We start from the raw sequence: 19966 nt of genomic DNA, 5'->3' as shown, positions 1-19966 counted from the left end.
CAGGCCTAACCCTTCCAGGAACAATCACCCTCCTCCGGGGATGCAAAATTTCTAAGTGTATATCCTGTGATTGCCTCTGGGACATCTCGAGATAGCAAATATTTCCCCGGGGTTAAACCGCATGCTTTCCTGCCAGAACCAAGTTCTGTTAATGGCTGATCTGGCTTCCCATGACCGTCCATTGTTTTACCCTAAGGAAATATCCGCCATCCTTTGTGCCCTCACGGTCAATCTCAGGATTGCCCCTCACACAATTTCTTTAGCATCATGCATGTTCTAGGTCATCTACTGTGTAAAACATGAAAACAAAGCAAGCGTGTGCATTTTTAAGCAAGTTAAGTGTGAATGTAAGATTTTAAGCTCATGGAAATGTTGGTGCAGCTTGGTTTCTAGTTGCTTGTTTTCCAGCAGCTTGTTTCCCAGCAGACGCGTAGGACACTAGAGAACCCACTCACTTAGAAAGAACCGATGGGACGGGTAAGGTTTTTCGGTTCGGAGGGTGAAAGCTTTTAAACTCTGCGTGGAAAAAAAGACGTTTCAGATGTATATTTCTCCTTAAGAAGGCTGCGAATTAGAGTTTCGACGAGGGAGCCCTCGCAGCAGTGTGCACGTTTAAAAAGGCCTCCGCGTGCCCCCCCCCCCTTTTTTTTGTTTCTTCCATTTGGTTTCAGGTTCTACCTGATTCAGCCCCCTGGCCTCAGTCTCAGGCCATTGTGGGCTATGTAGACGTTTCTGACGTTGTCGAGACGGACAAGATAAGGACGGTTCCCCCAGAGAACAGGGCCGCTGCTTCTATGAGATCAAAAAGCTGACCTGCTCATCCAGCTCTATGTTTAGGAATTTGCTCCTTTCTGGGAAAGCATAGAGCTCTGCGGTAGAGTGCGTGCTCAGCATGCACAGGGCCTTGGGCTCAGTCCCCACTACCACCACTGAAAACGTAGAATAAATCTAAATAATTACTTAAAACGTAGATAAAGACACCTAACGACCCGTCCCCCCTCCGAAAAGATAAAAACTTTTTGTTAAAAAAAAAATTTGTTTTTTAAATTAAAAAGACAGGAGGAGGAAGAGGACGAGGACGAGGATGAGGAGGAGAAATTAGCTTCTTTCCAACAAGGAGATTTCCAGGTCAAATGGAGAGCCACATATTTCTATGTTCTAAGACTTCAGCTTTCCACGTATCCTGGTGTCAAAACGTCTGCACGGGTAAAGATTGTTCATCATTCTGTGACTATGCACTTCCTGCATTTTGGAGTGTTCATCTGTCCTTTCTCTTAGGAATAGATGATCATCATAAACAGCAGTTCTGTTGATTAAACCCCCTTTTAAAATATCGTTGTTTCATGTTCACTAAAGTTACCTAATAATCACTTCACAATCTATGGAAGTCAAATCATTGTGCTGTACACCTGAAACTGATAGAGGGCTGTATGTCAAACCTATCTCAATAAAACTGAAAAAAGAAAAGAAGAAGAAGAAAAGAAAAGTCGGCTCGGGGCATCCGATAAAGGCCCTCTTTCTGAGCGCACAAGTCAACCTCGGGCCGATTCACCCTGACCCTGAAGAAGGGCAAAAATCACCCTCCACTCTATCTCGCGTTAGGTCCCGGACACTAGCCAGAGTTCCCCCTCCCTCAACCCCCACCCCGTTCTTGCGTCACACTGTGTGGGCTCAGGCACACAACCTATCGGTTTCCTTGAGCGTGTGGAATGAATATCGCCCGAAGGGAATTTCCTGTGTTGTCGTTTAAATAAGCTGACGTGTTAATCAGTGCTACGGAGGGACACATTCCCTTTGACCTGATCAACCAGAATGACATCCCAGGACCCAGGAATGTACAATATCATGGATTTGAAAGTATCTTAGAATTCAGAAATCATGGTGATGTGGGTCTGATGACCTAGCTGGCTCCATACAAACCAAGAGATGAAGGTGCCCAACGTTTTCACTCGATGCTGCCTAAGTTCTTGACAGTCACTTTAAAAAAGGAAAAGGAAAATTTGGATGGCACGCTTAGTTTTGATAATGCCCTCTGACTGCATGGTGAAACGCAAGGAAAAGCCGTGACGCTCGCCCACGGTATAGAGAGAAACGCAGAACCGTGTTTCTGGTAGCCTTCTTCACCGCTGCGCCAAGGCGGGAGCGACGGCTACCTCATGCAAAGGAGGAGAGGACGGGTATCTCGGCCCCGTCACACAATGCCAGGCAGAAGAAACCTTCTCTGATGAGACATAAGCGTGTCAAAGCGCATCCCTGCGTCGAAGGCTTCGGTTTCCCGGGGAAGGGGGTCGAGCCGAGGGACCCAGGCCCCCACGTCAGTCAGTCAGTCTTTCACTGGATTCACTGGCCTCGCTCTTACCCCTCAGCAATGGCCGCTCAGATTGCTCACGGGTGTCTTTACCTTCTGGCTTTAGGAAGGACTTTAAACTTCGGCTGAGGGGCAGACACCCAGAAGGGTTCTTTCAGTTCACCCCATCTTAGGGAATGCCATAGCCAACACGTTGGTTTTCATCCCATCGTGGGCCTACCTACCGGAGAGTTTTGCTGCTTAAAAGTCCCCTGTGCTCCACCTATTCATCAACAACCCCCCCCCCCCCGCCACAACACACACACACACACACACACACACACAGAGAGAGAGAGAGAGAGAGAGAGAGAGAGAGAGAGAGAGAGAGAGAGAGAGAGAGAGAGACAACCTTCACCCCCGCACACACACAACCCCACTCATCTTTTCACCCTCTCTGGGCTTTTGCCCTTTTGAGAATGAACGTCATCCAGAGCCGGTACCCTACAGGATGCCACCTTTTCAGATTGGCTCCTTTCAGGGAGTCATGTGCACGCAGAAACTGCCCCGCCTGTCTCCCACAGGTCTCTCGGCTCCACGGGCCCCTGGCTTCCTTTTTAGAGCCAAATCACATGCCGTGGCACGGACCTAGCCCGGGCTACGTGTCCCTTCACCTCTTGAAGGACGCGTCTGTCTCGGTCGCCTCCACGGTTCCGGCGGTGATGAAGCAAGCCCCTCCGCCCCCCACCCCCACCCCCACCCCCACCCCCACCCCGCCCGCCATCCAGGTCCGTCCGTCCGCGTTCAGGTTTCCGCGTGGACGGAGCCCCGAGGGCTAGGCCTCAGGGTGAGGGTGGTATGGCGGGTGGCGGGTGGCACACTGAAGGGTCCGAAATCCGGAGGATGCCGGCAAGGAAGGTCGCCAGGTCAAAGCCTTCCTTCCCTCCCTCCGTCTCCTTAGGGTGGATGGCTGGGCCCATGAATTCAGAGAGGACACGAGACACATGGTGTGAACCGAGATTCCCAAGCCAGGAGACCTGGTGGAGGGTAAAGAAACGAGCTTATTGCGGGGGGGGGGGGGGGCGGGGGGGATGGGGGGGTTCTTAGGACTGCAGCCCAGGAGACACAGATGCAAGAAAGAAGCACTGGAAGTGTGTGTCACCAGACTACCCCACGGGGCAAGTGGAGAAGGGGAAACGAAAGAAAACACCACAAGAGCAAGGCGGGAACTTTGAAACGACAAGGCTGCAGCTAGCAGCTGCTGGCAGATTTGTTTTTGAAACCGGTTGGTGGCGCCCTTGAGCTTGATACAGTTCTGACCACTCATGCCCCCCCTCCCCCCATGGATGCCGGTGTCGGGACCCAGGGGAGGCCACCCCAAACATGTATGTGCCTCCGTGGCACACGGATAGGTTAGAAATGAGAGTGACCGAAGAAGCCGAGGGGCCAGCAGACGCAAGAGGGACCGGACCCTCAGACTCTTCTTTCTGTCTCCCTGAAAGCGGGAAATCAATTACTTCCGTGGAGGGTGCCCTCCCTGCATCTGGACTTAGGAAATCACCCTGCTCTCCCACTGAGAGCCTTCAGGCCCCGGAAGCCTAGAGAAAACCAACCAACCTCGTGACTTCTTTCAGGGGCTTCCCCCCCAAAACCCAAACTCCGTCTCGATTCTTCACAGACGGGTCACCCAAAACCAAAGTCTCTCAGCCCGGTCCATTTCGCACAAAGGGCTGATTTCTTGTCCTAAAACGGAGAAAAGCTGCCTGCTTCGGGGACACATGAGTGCTTGAATGAAAGACAGGAGGTGGTTCCCTGTCGCTCCTGCTCAACGATCCGTCTGGGGTCCATTTTTGGATCAGTCCAGCCCAGAGGACTCAAGATGTGTAGAGGGAGGGGACAACGTGCCCCTCCCCGAAACAAGACTATGTCTGCAACCAAGTTCCTCCCACTGGCCGTCCAGCTCCATTTTGGATGACTGAATCCTGGTTCACCTCATTTGGCTGTTTTGTTTTTTTCGTTGTGTTTGTTCTTGTTTTTGTTTTTTGATTAATAGACTTTATTTCCTAGAGCAGTTTCAGGCTCACAGCAGAATTGAGCAGAAAATACAGAGAGTTCTCACACAGCCCTCCCCACCCACACATATATCCTCCCCTCCCCTCAACATCCCTCATCAGTGTGGCCTATTTGGTCAAACTGGTGGTCCGACATGGACACGCTATTATCAATCAAAGTCCATAGTTTACATGACGGTTCACTCTTGATGTCGTACGTTCTATGGGTTTTGACAAATGCATAATGACATGTAGCCACCACTATGGTATCCGACGGAATAATTTCATCGCCTTAAAAAAATCCCACACGCTGTATCTGTTCATTCCTCCTTCCCTCCCTCTCCCCAAACCCCTGGATACCACGATCTTTTTATTGTTTCTAGAGCTTTGCCTTTTCCAGGATGTCCTTTGGTTGGAATTGTCCAGTTGGTAACATTTTCAGACCGGTTTCTTTGATTTAGTAAGATGTCTTCTAAGTTTCTTCCATGTCTTTCATGGCTTGATAGCTAATTTCCTTGTCTTTCTTTCTTTTTTATTCATTTATTTATTTTTTAATTTTTTACTGCACACATATTTTTTAATTTACATATACGTACTGTTCATTGTTTCCAGGAAGGTTTAGCGCTTTAGCTTTTTAAACTTACCTAGTTATCAAAGGAATAAAGCCAACCGCAAAATAAGAATGAATTCAAAAAGATACACACACCCTGCTATTAACAGCAACATCATTTATAATGGCCAAGATACGGAAGCATCCTAAGTGCACATCAATATTTGAATAGATAAAGAAGAGGGGACACACACACACACACACACACACACACACACACACACACGGAATGGAATACAATTCACCCGTAATAAAGAAGGATATTTTGCCATTTGTGGCCTTTCCTTTCCTTTTTTTTTCTTTTTTTTTTTTCCCTCCTCCACTTTAAAAACCAGAATTTTATAACTGGGATAAACACTTCCATTGCGTCAAAAACAGTAAAATGACTAGAAATAAACTTAATCGAGGAGGTTACCTATACTCCAGAATCTGAAATGACACAAAGAAATGGAAAGCTGTCTTGTGCTCTTGCATTGGAAGAATCAATACTATCAAAATGGCCACACTACCCAAAGCAATCCGCAGGTTCCATGCAACCCCTGTCAAAATACTCACGACATTCCTCACAGAACTAGAACAAACAATTTCAAAATTTATAAGGAACAACGGAAGACCCTAAACAGGCAAAGCCATCTTTTGTAGGTCTCCTCTCTCTCTCTCTCTCCCTCTCTCTCTCTCTCTCTTTCTCTCTCTCTCCCCCCTCCCTCCCTCCCTCCCTCCCTCCCTTTCTCTGTCATCTTTTTGTTCTCTTTTCTTAGGGTTTGATGACTTGAGACGATCCTTTAACATTCCTTGTAAAGCCGGCTTGATGGTGCTGAAATCTTGTAGCTTTCGTTTATCTGTGAAGCTTTTGATTTCTCCCTCAAATCTGAACGAGAGCCTTGCTGAATAGAGTATTCTTGGCTGTCAGTTTTCCCCTTTCATCACTTTCAATATGTTGTGCCACCCACTTCTGGCCTGTAGAGTTTCTGCTGAAAAATCAGCTGATAACCTTACGGGAGTTCCCTTGTATGTTATTTGTTGCTTTTCTCTCGCTCATTTTAATATTTTCTCCTTACCCTTAATTTTGGTCAATTTGATGATGATGTGTCTCGGTGTGTTCCCGTATGGTACTCTCGGCACTTCCACCTCATTTGGTTATTTAAAGGATCTTCAGTCTGTTCAATTCATAGGAGAGAACTTCCACACGTATTTCTTCTCAGTTTTATGAAACAAAGAAGGACCCAGAAAACTGGCAAAACATAAATGCTCTTCTATTGGGTTGAGCAAAGACAGGCCCTGGCCGGGGAGGGGGGGGTGCTGGAGGGTCGGGGGGGGGGGCGGTGTAGAGAAGGATGTAGATCAGCGTTAGAGTGCCTGCTTAGCATGCATGATGTCCTGGGTTCAATCCCCAGAACCACCGTTAAAATAAATAAATTACCTAATCAAACCCATGCCCCTCCCCCCCAAAATAGAAGGAGAAAAGAGTGAGAGACAGAGACAGAGACAGAGACAGACCATCGGGAAAAGTAGCTGCACTAATACTTCCAAGAAACAGGACAACATAAAGATAATGGAAGAAATGCTGGATAGTGAACAGCCACGGGTGGTTGGCACAGACCCATAGCTTCTGGGGTCACTAAAGAAAAAGAATATGAGAATCATACGGATCAGGAGATTGGGTCTGAATTTTGTGCCGTTTGACTTGTGCCAGTTACAAACGTCATGCACAAGGAAGATGACAGGCTACTTTATTGTCTGAAATGAGATACTTGAAAGTGAAAAGAGGTGCTATACAATCGTGCCTGGACTGGGATTTTTCTAAGGGAGCCCAAACCCTTTACAATATATATCATGTTTTCAAAAGTGAATATCATTCCTGGACAACACTTCAGCAATTTTTTTCTGTGTTATCAGTAAACATTTTTAAAAACATCAGTAATAAAGGAAGAGGGAGAGAGAAAGAGAGAGAGAGAGAACAGGAGTAACTATACGCGCGCATGCATGCATGCGTGTGTGTGTGTGTGTGTGTGTGTGTGTGTGTGTGTGTGTGTGTGTGTGTGTGTGTGTGTGTTGAGGTGGGGGCCTAAAAGAGGATGAGGATTCTTTTCATCGAGGTCTGTTTGTACAGAATTCTCTCCTTCTCCGCTTTACACTGTGAAGGAAAAGCCCAGATGGGCTAACAAGCTAAGTCACAAATCTAAGTGTAACAAGTGTCGGATTCCTGATCTGAGGTCTGCTGGGCTAACTCGTAAATCTAAATTAATAAGTGTCGGTTTGCTGATTCCCTATTCATGCTTTGCTAGCCAGCTGGATTTTCAAAGAGACATATCTGGCCTTGAAATGTCGGTTTGCCGCCTCACTGCCTCTACTCTTGTGATAATGTTGTTGCTAAAGCTATCGCGTGCCTATTGGCCGAATACCCCAAGCTTGTACTTAACCCTAGAAAACCTCACGTGCACGTCTTGGGGGTGCTCAGGGCTTAGGAGCAGAAGCCCCTCTGAGCCCGCCGGCGTAAGAAATCTGAGTACTCCAACCCTCCGAGTGGTGCTTGTTTCTTGGCTGGCCTGTCGTTTCCAAAACAGCACCATTGACACTAAGAACGTCACTCTCGTTCCGGCATAAAGAAGACATCTGGGGAGGGTGGGGTCGGGGGTGGGGTGTAGATCTACGTTATGTCCTGATTCCAGGAAGGAAAGGGGCCAGGGTCAGCGTGCCCTTCTTTCTGGGGTATCTGTCTGTTCGCTTTTGGTGTTCGGCTGGTTTGGTTATTTCGGCTTTCTGTTTGGTTCCTTTCACAGATCCAGTGGCTCAAAGCAGCATTCTGATTTTCTTTTCTCCTGGGGTTTGGTTTTTGATAGGTAGAGGGACAGGGCCCACGCAGGGGTGGGGGTGGGGGTGGGGGTGGGGGTGGGGGTCACTGCGGCAGAGAAAGGGAGGCGGCTATGGTGAAATCATCGAGCTGAGGGGATTTCTACGAGAGGGACTCTCCGAAGTGAATGGGGTCCAAGGAGATCATCAGGGTTTCTGTGTGCTCGGTTGGTTTTGTTCGTGCGTGTGTTTGTTTTTTTCTGGACGAGGCCAAAGAACTCCTCGGGTGGAGGTGCGTGTCCGAAGGGTCTGACAGGATGGGAGGATGCGGGGCGAGTCAGTCCATGTGCCCAGAAAGAGAGAGAACCTGTCATAGCTGAGACTCAGGCCTTTTTTGGACCTAGGCCCAGAGAGCAGTTCGGCTCCGAGCATTCACGGAGAAGTTCGTCGCCACCTCAGTCGTGTCCCCCACCCCCGCCCTCCCCCGCGCCTCGGCCCCCAGTGAAGGAGGAATCATGAAGTGGCCGCACTTAGGCTAAGCCAATTTTTGGCTTTATGCTTACTGCTTGCTTTTAGAACGATCAGCAAACTCGACTGACCAGACACCGCTCCCAGCCCCAGGCCCACTGTTCAAAGCAGCTAAAGTTGTCGATTCTAACTGTTTGATTGGACCTTCCTCTGATCGTTCAAATTGACAATCATGTTTGACGTCTGAGTCTTTCCCCAGGAAGGGAGTCACGGGAGGATAAGCTCAGGAGAACGACCAGCCCCCTCCCACCCCCCCACCCCGAGTTCCTCCGTGGCGCTGGTGCCGCCGGGTGAGTCTGACCAGAGAAAGAAGGTCACGGGCTGATGACCTACTAGACCACCAGGAGGTCCCATGTTACCAGACACTCATCCAGATTTAGGAGGAAGTTTTATCAGAGACCCTTGTTGATCATGAGCACCTTTTATGCTCCCGCCTGTTGTGATTCCCTTTCATGCTCCAACCTGTTCGTCCACAGAAGCATGAAACCCCAACCCCAAGACGGGTTCACAGTTTGGAAGGCACTAGCCTGCTGTGAGTCCCCTTTGCCCAGCAAAGCAATCAAGCTGCCTCTTTTCTTCTAAACTCTAAGACCCTGTCTCTGGGTTATTTGGCTCGTCAGGGACGGGGTTGGGGAGGGCGATCTTTCGGCAACACCCGCACAAGTTTCCCTGAGTGGCAGGAACCAGCGTGGCCCTCAGGCCTCAGCCCCGCAGGCAGGCAGGCAGGCAGGCAGGCAGGCAGGCAGGCAGGCAGGCAGAGCTGGAGCGACCGTTGGTCCCGCCCCCGCCCGCGCACCCCCCCCCCCGCCCCCCGCCGCTGCTTCCGCCGCCGCCGCCGCCGCCGCCGCCGCCGCCGCCGCCGCCGCCGCCGCCGCCACTGCCGCCGCCGCCCAGGCCTCCTCCACCGATCGGTCCCAAATCGGGTCCTAAATCGACTGGACTGTCTCCTGGAAGCGGGGGCGGGGACGTCAGGAGGATCCATTCGGCAGGGCCTCGTTCAATCGCTTCATTCAAATGCAGAAAGCTCTGTGCTCAGGTCAGAGCCTTTGACTTGGCCTCCGGCTCCTCTCTGTTGAACGGCTTTTGTTTTTTGGTTTCAATTTCCCCACCCTTAGGCCACCCCGTCCCAACTGCACGGAGGGAGGCGGGAGGGAGGGGGAGAATCTCGCCTGGTCTCAGGCCAAAGGAGTCCCCTCCTTTTCCTAACCTGGGTAAACCCCACTAAACCGTTTGAGAATCATGGAAGGGCATGGAAGCAGACCTCTGACTTGATAGATTCCTCTGGGATGGGAGACTTTAAAAAAAAAAAAATTCTTTTTCCCCTGCTTCCAGGGAGGCAGAAAGGAGGGACAGAGTGTTCCTCTTGCCTCGGGCAGTTCTTTCTTTGTTTCTTTCTTTTGTTAAATCATGCTTTTTTTTTTTTTTCCTTCCTTTTTTTCCTTCCAGTTTTATTGAGACAGAGTTGACATACAGCAGTGTATACTTTGGGGGGCGGGCGGGGAGAGGAATTCGATTTTATGCATTTATTTTTGACCGGAGGTACTGGGGATTTAACCCAAGACCTTGTGCTTGCTTGCTAAGCACACACTCTACCACTGACCTATACCCTCCCCCTTGGCCACTTGTGAAGTCCCTTTCATTCAGCATAATCCATCGGGCACATTTTGGGGCAGCCTACTCTGGACCCCAACATTTCCCTATTCTGTAACTTCCCTGGAAGTTTTACACATTAAAAGCTGGGCTGTTGACTGTACGTGTGCGTGTGCGTCCGTGCGTGCGTGCGTGCGGTCTGGGGGCAGGAGGGAGGGAATGGTTTCCTAGGGGGCCTGCGTTCCATGGACCCAGTTTCTTAGTTCTGAGAACAGGTCTGTTCAAGGAAACAGTTGTAGTATCTCGTCTCAGGAGGCGGTGGTGTCGATGGGCTTCTGAAGCTAGGCCTAGGGAGCAAGCAGTCAGGTATCGCCTAAGAGGCACTTGTGTGGACAACCAAAGTACAGCACAAAGGTGAATCGTCGGAGCAGATGAGAAACCAGATTCAGGGCCGGGAGTAGGGGGTCAGTCTGGTAGGAGATTTCCACACATCGGGGTCATCGAAACGGCTCGAGCAGTTTGAAATGCCTCTGATGAGGTCCTGGGGTGTTCGGCTCAACTCTCTGAGCGGCTCCCCCGAAAACAGGCCCGAGGATGGTTTCCACAGGAGCTGTTGTGGCCATTTCTCTGACGTTTACCTCCCGTTGTCCAGCTTCAGTCTGCAGGGCTTCAGGAGACGGAGCGTTTTCGTACTCAATGATGCCAAGGCAAAAGGGTGAGAGAAAATGGGAAACATTCGTGGAGAGGGTCCTAGGCAGATAGTGGAGGCAACTAGAAGACCTTCAGTCTCCGGGCTGGCTTTCAGGTTGAGACAAAAACCCTAAGGAAAGCGCTTGCTGCCACAGGACATAGACTAACATGGGAACCATCCAGAGAAGATCAGCACGGCCCCTGAACGTGGACGACACACGCCCATGCGTGAAGCGTTCCATAGTTTTAGTGAAGTCAGTCACCCAGGGAAAGACAGATATCCTATGCCATCACTTCTAGGTGGGATCTGAAAGTAAGTCAAGACACCCATCCATACATAAATAACTCCATTTTAAAAAGACTCCAAGGAACCTATTTACAAAACAGAAACAGACTGGACTCGCAGACATGGAAAAGAAACCGATGGTTAACACAGGGGACAGGGTAGGGTGGAGGAACGGGGTAAGGCGGAGGGATAAATCAGGAGTTTGGGATTAGCAGATATAAACCACCCTATACAAACTAGGTACACAAGTAGGTCCTACTGTCTAGCACAGGGAACTATGTTCAATAGCTTGTAATAACCTATCCTGAAAAAGTATACGTGTGTGTGTGTGTGTGTGTGTGTGTGTGTGTGTGTGTGTGTGTGTGAATAAGTGAATCACTATGCCGTACGTCATAAATGAACACAACATTGTAAGTCAACTATACTTCCATTGACAGAGAGTTCCTACAATAAGCAGGCAGACAGACCGACAGACCGTCAGACAGACAGGCAGGCAGGCAGGCAGACAGACAGACAGACAGACAGACACACACACACACACACACACACACACACACACACTGTCTGTCTGTCTGTCTGTCTGTCTGTCTGTCTGTCTCTCTCTCTCTCTCTCTCTCTCTCTCTCTTTCTCTGTCTGTCTGTCTATCTGTCTGTCTCTCTTCTAAGGGTGGAGAAGAGTTTGCTGAGCTATTTCGGGGGCCCTCTCATCCTAGTTCCTATCTCCAAGTTGGTTCAAAGTCCAAAAGGCCGTCAAGCACTTAGTCAGATAGGTCCCTCGAAGAATACCTCCCACATCACGATGACAGACTTCTTAGGCCAGCCGAGAAGGTCCTTCAGTTCTGTGCCCATCTTGGCTCTAAGTTGATGTCAGTCCTCCAGGATCCAAGAAAGCCACGTTGGAAAACAAGTGGTGATTTTGATGGGACAGAAGTTCAGTCATTTGGGGGGCGAAGGGTGGGGTAGGGAGAGATACCAGCCTGTCTGTCTGTTTTCATCCAGTGTGGGAGCCTTCCCAAAGAGATAACTCGAGAAGAGAGAAACGGGGAGTTGACAAAGAACACGTGCGGTGGCGTGCCCTCCCCCCACCCCAGGAGAAGGCCAAGCCAGAAGTCCCTCCGGATGGCGGGCTCTGGACTCCGGCTTCCAGGGGAAGCGATATTTTTTCCTCCCCATTTCAGGCCCGGAAGAAGAGGGAGAGGCAGAGTGTCCTTCTCGGGCATCCGTTGTTTCTGAAGCACGCTTGTTGCCGAAAGATCGGCCCCCGTCCCCGATGAGCCCAAGAATCCAGAGACAAGGCCTTGGAGCTTAGAAGAAAAGAGGTCATTTTATCGCTCTGCCGGGCAAAGGGGATTCACAGCAGGCTAGCGTCTTCAAAACTGTGTACCCACCTTGGGGATGGAGTGGGTGGGGTGGTTCTAGAGCCATAGCTCAAACAATCAAGCATCGATCACCATCCACAGAATCGTTTTCTCATCAGAAGACTCAGCATGGTGTCACGATGCCTCCCAGGTGACCCATTCTATAGAGGCTGGCGGTTAGATCTCATTATCTCATAAGCACTCAAGGTGTGGCCTTCTTGGTCACTCAGGCTATTTTGTCAGGTCAGTAGTCCCGTGACCGACCGACCTTCTCCTCGGAGAAGGACTCAGAGACCCAGCACGATGATGACTTGCAATGACTGAAATACAGTAGAAACAGTAAGATCGATAGCTTCCAGTTTCAACAACGGGCCTGGAACCGTGAGCAGCAACCGGTCAGTCAGAAGAGTCGACCGTTTTAAGGGCGAGCATAAGAAACCGAATGACACCCCCCCCAAGCAAATGAATGAATGAATGACCTAATGATCCTCCCCTCCTCTCCCCCCCCCCCCCCGCCCAAAAACGAAGCAATCCGTTAGCCTAATTCCGGCCATTTTATTCATCCTCCTTCACCCTGAAGCCCCAGTCAGCCACGTGCCACAGTGGTCTGTTTTCTGGTTTCCTCCACCACCCCAACCCCCACCAACGACCACCCCGCCAACATCCCCCCATGCCCAACCACCACCCCAAGCGCGGGACTGGACGGGGGTGGTGGGGGCTGAGGGGGCGGCGATGGCGGCTTGAGGTGAGGGTGGGGAGTGTTCCGCCCAGATCGTATAGGAAGCTCAAACACAGCTGCAGTACGAGACGAGATGGTAGATTTCTGTGAGTCCTCCCTCCTCTTAAAATCCTTCCTAAGGAGGAGACAGACAGAAAGAGAAACATCACCCTCACTCCCAACGCCTCCTGTGCCCTCGTTGCACCCCAAAACAACAACAAGAAAAACAAAAACAAACACAACCACAAATAACTCGCTGTCCCTGGGGAAGAAGGTTTCGATGGCATGGGGATATCATTCTAAACTTCATTCCCTCTTCATCACATTTCATGGAAACCGATTGCAATCTATGAGGCCCTGTGAAGGTAGGGGTTGGGGGGTTAGGGAGGAGGGAGGGAAGGGAAGGGGGGGAGAGGGAGAGAGAGAGAGAGAGAGAGAGAGAGAGAGAGAGAGAGAGCGAGCGCGAGAGCGAGCAGAGGAGAGGAGGGATAAAAGGGGAGAGGACAGGAAAGGAGAGGAGGGAAAAGAGGGGAGGGAAGGGGAAGTGAGAGGAGGCGAGGGGAGAGGAGAGGAGTGGAGGGGAGGGGAGAAGAGAGGAGCGGAGGGGTGAGGGGGGAAGGGAGGGGAGAACAGGGAAGAGGAGAGGAGGGGAGAGGAGAGGAAAGAGAGACAAGGGAGACAGACAGAAAGGCACACACACACACACACACACACACAGAATAGCGAAATGGAGAGAGAGACAGAGAGAGAGAGACAGACAGACAGACAGACACGGATCTAGGTCAGGGAGACTACACATGGGTATTCTTCTGAGTGATTTTATGTGTTTTCTCAATCGCCACCTATGGAGATAAAAGTCGCTCCCATAAGATGAAGGGAGTCCTTCTGCCACTGCCCCCGGCCCCGCCCTCCAGCACCGCTTGTGTTTGTCAGGGATTCCAAGCCAAAGCACGTGGAGGAGTGGGAGAGCTTCCTGGCGGCCCAAGGGGGAGGAAAGTCCGGCAGCATGAGAGAGGTAGTTGGCACGGGGAAGCTGGAGGCAGGCTGACGAGAAGATGGGTGAGGGGGCAGGGAGGAGGGTTTCCCAAGTTGGAGCGCCAAGACGAGGGAGGGGAGCCGTCGGTGGTCGCGTTCTGACCCCGACCCCGACCCAGACTGGAGCGGATCCCTGAAAGGAGGCGGTTCGGGCTCTCCGGCCGAGAACGCCCCTCTCTTCCTCTTTGTGCAGAAACACCTTCCGCGGACCGAGAAAGTCCATCCCGAGACCCTCGTCGGAAGAGTCCTTTCCAGACCCATCACGATCCTCCTGGGCCAAGGGGTCCAGGGGATGGGGCGGGGCCTCCATTCGATCCGTCTTCCGTCCGTCCATCCATCCGCAAGATCTTGAATATCCATGTAGGATTCCGGATGGTAGCAGTTTTCCAGGATCCTCCAGATCCTTGTAAGACCTCTCCTGGCAGATTCGACCCCTAGGTCGTACCGCGCAGCACAGGGCACTAGATTCAGTCCCTCGGGACGAGGGTTCCTGAAAAAGACCAGGAAAAAGAAGAACACAATCACTGTGGTGTGCACCAGCCAGAAACCAGCACAACCTCGTCACTCTAACAGACTTGCCAAAGGCGGGGTGAGGAGAGAAAGTCATAGGATGGCTACCATCCCTCCCACCCCCACCCCACACGCCAAGCCCCCCAGCCCATCGTCATCCCTGCTCCCCTCCCCCTCCCCCTCCCCTCCATCGACGCCCGCCTCCCGCTTGTACCCCACTCCTCTGAACCCAGCACCACCCACCTCGGCCTGGACGTGCTCGGCTCGGCTCGGCTCGGCTCGGCTCGGCCCGGCCCGGCCCGGCCCGGCCCGGCCCGGCCCGGCCGTCCGGCCGACTTCTTCGCAGTGTCTAAAATAGCGCCCGGCCGACAGGCAGGTGGCACACGGCACCCGGCAGGGGAGCGAGCGGGACGGTTCGGGATCTCTGGGCGGCGGGGACACGCGGCCGGACAACCAGGAGCACGGACGGCCTGGCGTGCGTTTCTCCGCTCGGGGGGCCTCGACCAGGGACTGTGGTACGGGGAACGGGGACACACACACACACACACACACACCCACCCCTTCACCCCCACCCCCACCCCCACCTCTGACAGCTTTCATTTGTTTTCGGCCGACCGTCCCTCGATGAGGTACAAGTGCCGGGGCTGGGGCTGGGGCTGGGGGGTGGAGTTCCTCCCTCCACAACGACCCCACACGGGCTCTGTTCCAGTCACCCGAGTCCTCTTCCAAGTGAGACCACAGGCCTCCATCACCCGGCGTGAGCACTCGGGGGAAAAAGTCACCATCCTCATCGCTCCGCTCCACCTCTACACGTGAAGAACAGTTCCCAGCCCACGCCACTCAACCCCACCCCAGGCCCCGATGCCACCCACCGCAGTGGAGAGAAACGAGACGAATCCACAGACGTCCATCCATCCGATGAAGAAACGGACGGCCCCATTCCAAGGAAGCATAGATATCTAGTCAGGAGATTCATCGAGTACTATGGAGGCGGTGGGAAAGGGGGGGAGGGGTGTTGCGGTGGGGAGGGCCTAGAGATCCAGCAGTACAGCTCGTGCTTAGCATGCAAAAAATAAAGGCCCAGGGTTCAATCCCCAGCACCTACTCTTCAAAAATAACCCGCGGAGAAGCAAGACGGCGGAGTAGAAGGACACTCGTAGCTCACCCTCTCCCACAAATACACCAAAACTCACATCGACGGACCCACTCGGCCAATCGGAGCACCTGCGGAACTCCGACAGAACACCGCCCTCTTCGAAAGACAAAGACGCCCAAAATCTGGTAGGAGAAAAGGAGAAAAGAAAGAGTAAAAAGCAAAACAGTGCGGGAGGGACCGGTCCCGCGGGGAGGGAGCGGCAGAGGAGGAATAGGGCTCGTTCGCCAAAACTGCCCCTCTCCAACGGAGAGGCCGACGGGACGGAGGGGGCGCCCCCGAGCCTCAGATCTACCCAGAGCACCCCTTGACCGACCGATCCAAGTGAAACGGGCACAGAGGGTCCCCGCGACACCCAGCCCGAGTCGCAGGCCGGCAGCCAGGGGCCGGGACAGGCCGCACGAGCCGGGCGGAGGACCAGGGCGGCGGCCGGGAGGGGATACAGAGCAGAACAACCCGCCCCCCCCCCGCCCCCCCCCCCCCGTCCATGACGGGAAAAGAAAGGCAAAGCAACACGGCCGGTGTGCCCTGGGGGGAGGGGCGCCGTAGCCTCCGTCTCCTCAGATCCGCGGCGCCATCACCGGCGCTTCTCGCGAGAAGAGAGGCGGGACGCAGCCACAGCCGCCATAGCCTCTGGCGTGCAGCATGCGGGCGGGGGCGGGGCCGAGACTCGAATCCGCACCCGGGGGCTCCGCAGCCTTCTAGGCAGGACTGAGATTCGTTTACAGCCCGAGGCAGATAGGATATTTCTGCCCCGGTACCTCAGAGAACTCGCGCCACCATGACTAAGAAGGAGCCGAGTTTGGGGACGCAGCTAGGGGCGGGGCGGTTCCACGGTCTTCCCCGAGCCCACCTACGGAGAGGAGCGCCGCCGACCCGAGTCGGAGCACACAGCCGCACAGAGCAGCGGAACGACCGGGGCCGGGAGAGGGCGGGCGGCCAGCCAGCCACCCTCCTTCCCGGGAGGAACGCAGCATCCGACCGCGGTGCCGGGAACACGTCCTTCCCCCACCCCCCTTTTTTTTTCCTTTTCCTTTCTCTTTTTTAATCTCTCTTCTATCGGTTTTACCTTCTGTTACCTTTTTAACCTTGACTTTTGAACAGTCGTCTACGTTGACGGTTTTAATCCCTTTTAAATGTTTCCTTGAAAATCTTTTTATTCTTCTTATTTTTAAACATCCACCCCCTTTCCTTTTTCTCTTCTCTTGGTTTAGATCTCCTGTTATTGATTATTTACAGGTTTCAGATATCGTTTCTCGATTTTTTTTTCTCCTTTTTATTAAGGTTATTAAAAGACGTCTCCACTCGATCGCTCTTCTGCTTCCACTTACTCTTCTATTATTGATTACACAGTGTCTTCAAACCTTTTCTTTCTCCCTCCTTTTCAAATCCTGTGTTTTATCTCTTGTTAAAATCTGTTCTATTTCCGATTACCTTTTAAAAATTTACTTTTGAAACAATTGTGTTTTATTTTCTGATCTTTTCTATTTTTTAAAGGCTTTTAGAAGACGTCTCAACTCGATCGCTCTTCTGCTTCCACTTGCTCTTCTATTATTGCTTGTACACTGTTTTCAAACCTTTTTTTCCTCCATTCTTTTAAAATCCGGCTCCCCCACCCCCCTCCCCCTCCCACCGTCTCTGTCTCTGTCTCTCTCTCTCCCCCTATCCCCCTCTCCGTCTCCCTCTATCTCCCTCTCCCTCTCTCTCTCTCTCTGTCTCTCTCTCTCTGTCTCTCTCTCTCTGTCTCTCTCTCTCTGTCTCTCTCTCTCTCTCTCTCTCTCTCTCTCTCTCTCTCTCTCCCCCCTCTCCCCCCCTTTTAAAGTTTTATTCCTCTATAGGCTTTAGATAAATACCTAAACTCCTTAAGGACCACAATAGATAACTGATACTCCTTAAGCCACAGTGCCAGAGAGATAGGAGCAGCATGAGGAAGCAGAGGAACCACTCCCAATGAAAAGAGCCAGAGAAATTCCCTGAAAGCACGATCCACAAAATAGACACGGATGGCCTGCTAGATCAAGATTTCAAAAAAGGAGAGATCCAAGTACCGAAGGAACTCCAAGTGATAGTGTTTAGATGTATACTGTACGTCAAAAACGAAATCGAAGCTCTAAAGAAGAGTCAAGGAGAACTGGTCAGCTCATTGGCTGACATGAGAAGTGGTCTAAAGGCTGTCCAAAGGAGGCTAGATCACGCCGAGGAGCGAATAAGTGGCCCAGAAGACAGGACAACAGAAAGAACCCAATCAGAACAGCTGAGAGAAAAACAAATAAAGAACAACGAAAACAATCTCAGGGACCTACGGGACCATCGAAAGCGTGCCCATCTACGCACAATAGGGGTTCCAGAAGGGGAAGGAAGAAGCAAGGGGGTCGAAAAGGTATTTGAAGAAAGCATGACTGACAATTTCCCAGCTCTAAGGAAGGAATCCGATATCCAAGTCCAGGAGGCTCAGAGGGTGCCAAACAGGGAGAACTCAAACAGACCCACACCGAGACCTATCCTAATCCAGATGGTCAGAGTCAAGGAGAAAGCAATGATCCTAAATGCCTTTAGGCAAGAGAAAAACAAAGAGTGAGTTCCAAGGGAACCCCCATAAGGCTCTCAGCGGATTTCTCTCCACAAACACGTCAGGCCAGAAGGGAGTGGCAAGATCTATTGAAATTCCTGAATGAAACACAAAACAAAACAAAACAAAACAAAACAAAACAAAACAAAACAATGCAGCCTAGGATACTCTATCCAGCAAAGCTATCCTTTAGAATAGAAGGAGAGGTAAAGAACTTCACAGACAAGCAAAAACTAAAAGAGTTTTGCAACACTCAACCCATGCGAAAAGAAACATCCACAGGTCTACTCTAAATAGAGAAGAAGCAGGACGGTACAAACATGAGACACTCATCCCCGGAAAGGTGATCACTACCGTTCATTCCAAACAGAATAAACACAAAATTGTAAAAGAAGACATCTAAACCATCAGGAGTGACAGAGGGAAGCAAGAAAATAGAGAGACTTTTATTTTTCCCCCTTCTCCTTCCTTTCTTTCTCTTTGAAACGTTTTGTTCTCGGTAGGATGGGCTTGAGATTCTATTACTATCTGTTTCGTACAAACAGTTATAGTCCTAGGTGAACAGATTTCCAAAAAAAAACACGAACGAACGAACGAACGAACGAACGAACGAACAATACAGAAACAGACCGACAGATTACAAACTTGAGGTTGTCAGGGGTAAGGGCGGTGGGACGGGACTGGGATCTCCACATGTAGAATAGATAAACACGATGGTACCGTGGAACACGGGGAAGAAAAGTTAAAAAAAAAAATCAAATAAGCCAAATGACGCCTACCCGCCCGAAGAAAGAAAAGTCCATAGACACGGACACGCATGCGTACAGACACCGCATACAGAGAGAGAGAGAGAGAGAGAGAGAGAGAGAGAGACAGACAGACAGACAGACAGACAGACAGACAGACAAAGACAGACAAAGACAGACAAAGACAGACATACTTAAGCCAAGCATGCAAACTAAAAATCCCTACATGACGTGAAGCAACCCAGATCATCCAATAACCAAGGACGCCCGGTCAACTAGAGATCCTTGGGGCCACAGGAGGCCAGGTAAGCCGCATAGGCACACGGAGTACAATCCCTCGGGCCGCGGGCAGCTGAGAGGGCCGCGACAGCTGGTCGAACGCGTTGTGGGGGGGGGATCCACTGGGAGATCCACTCGGGCCGCGACGGGACAGAGGGCCGCGACGGCTGGTCGACCTCGTTGGGGGGGGGATCCACTGGGGCCGCGGCGGCTGGTCGACCTCGTGGGGGGAGGGGATCCACTCGGAGATCCCCTCGGGCCGCGACGGGACAGAGGGCCGCGACGGCTGGTCGACCTCGTGGGGGGGGGATCCACTCGGAGATCCACTCGGGCCGCGACGGCTGGTCGACCTCGTGGGGGATCCACTCGGAGATCCACCCGGGCCGCGACGGGACAGGGGGCCGCGACGGCTGGTCGACCTCGTTGGGGGGGGGGATCCACTCGGAGATCCCCTCGGGCCGCGACGGGACAGAGGGCCGCGACGGCTGGTCGACCTCGTGGGGGGGGATCCACTCGGAGATCCACTCGGGACGCGATGAGAGAGACACAGAGAGAGCGAGCCGCGACGGCTGGTCGACCTCGCGGGGGGATCCACTCGGGGATCCCGTAAGGACACAGGGAGCGAGAGGGCGAGAGGGCGGGAGGGCCGCGGCGGCTGGTCGACCTCGTGGGGGGAGGGGATCCACTCGGAGATCCACCCGGGCCGCGACGGGACAGAGGGCCGCGACGGCTGGTCGACCTCGTGGGGGGGGGATCCACTCGGAGATCC

The 19966-nt window shown here is 52.1% G+C and overlaps 1 non-coding gene across 1 annotated transcript; it reads left to right on the top strand.

The window, feature by feature from the left end:
* The first annotated feature begins 10684 nt into the window (after positions 1–10684).
* On the top strand, positions 10685–10791 carry LOC140692269 (U6 spliceosomal RNA). The gene has a single exon (XR_012067839.1). It is a non-coding gene; the product is annotated as a U6 spliceosomal RNA (small nuclear RNA).
* The last annotated feature ends 9175 nt before the right edge of the window (positions 10792–19966 follow it).

This window comes from Vicugna pacos, unplaced genomic scaffold (genome assembly GCF_048564905.1).
Source record: "Vicugna pacos unplaced genomic scaffold, VicPac4 SAC-SAT, whole genome shotgun sequence".
Lineage (NCBI taxonomy): Eukaryota > Metazoa > Chordata > Mammalia > Artiodactyla > Camelidae > Vicugna > Vicugna pacos.
The sequence above is the reverse complement of the archived record's forward strand: the minus strand, read 5'-3'. Positions and strand labels throughout refer to the sequence as shown.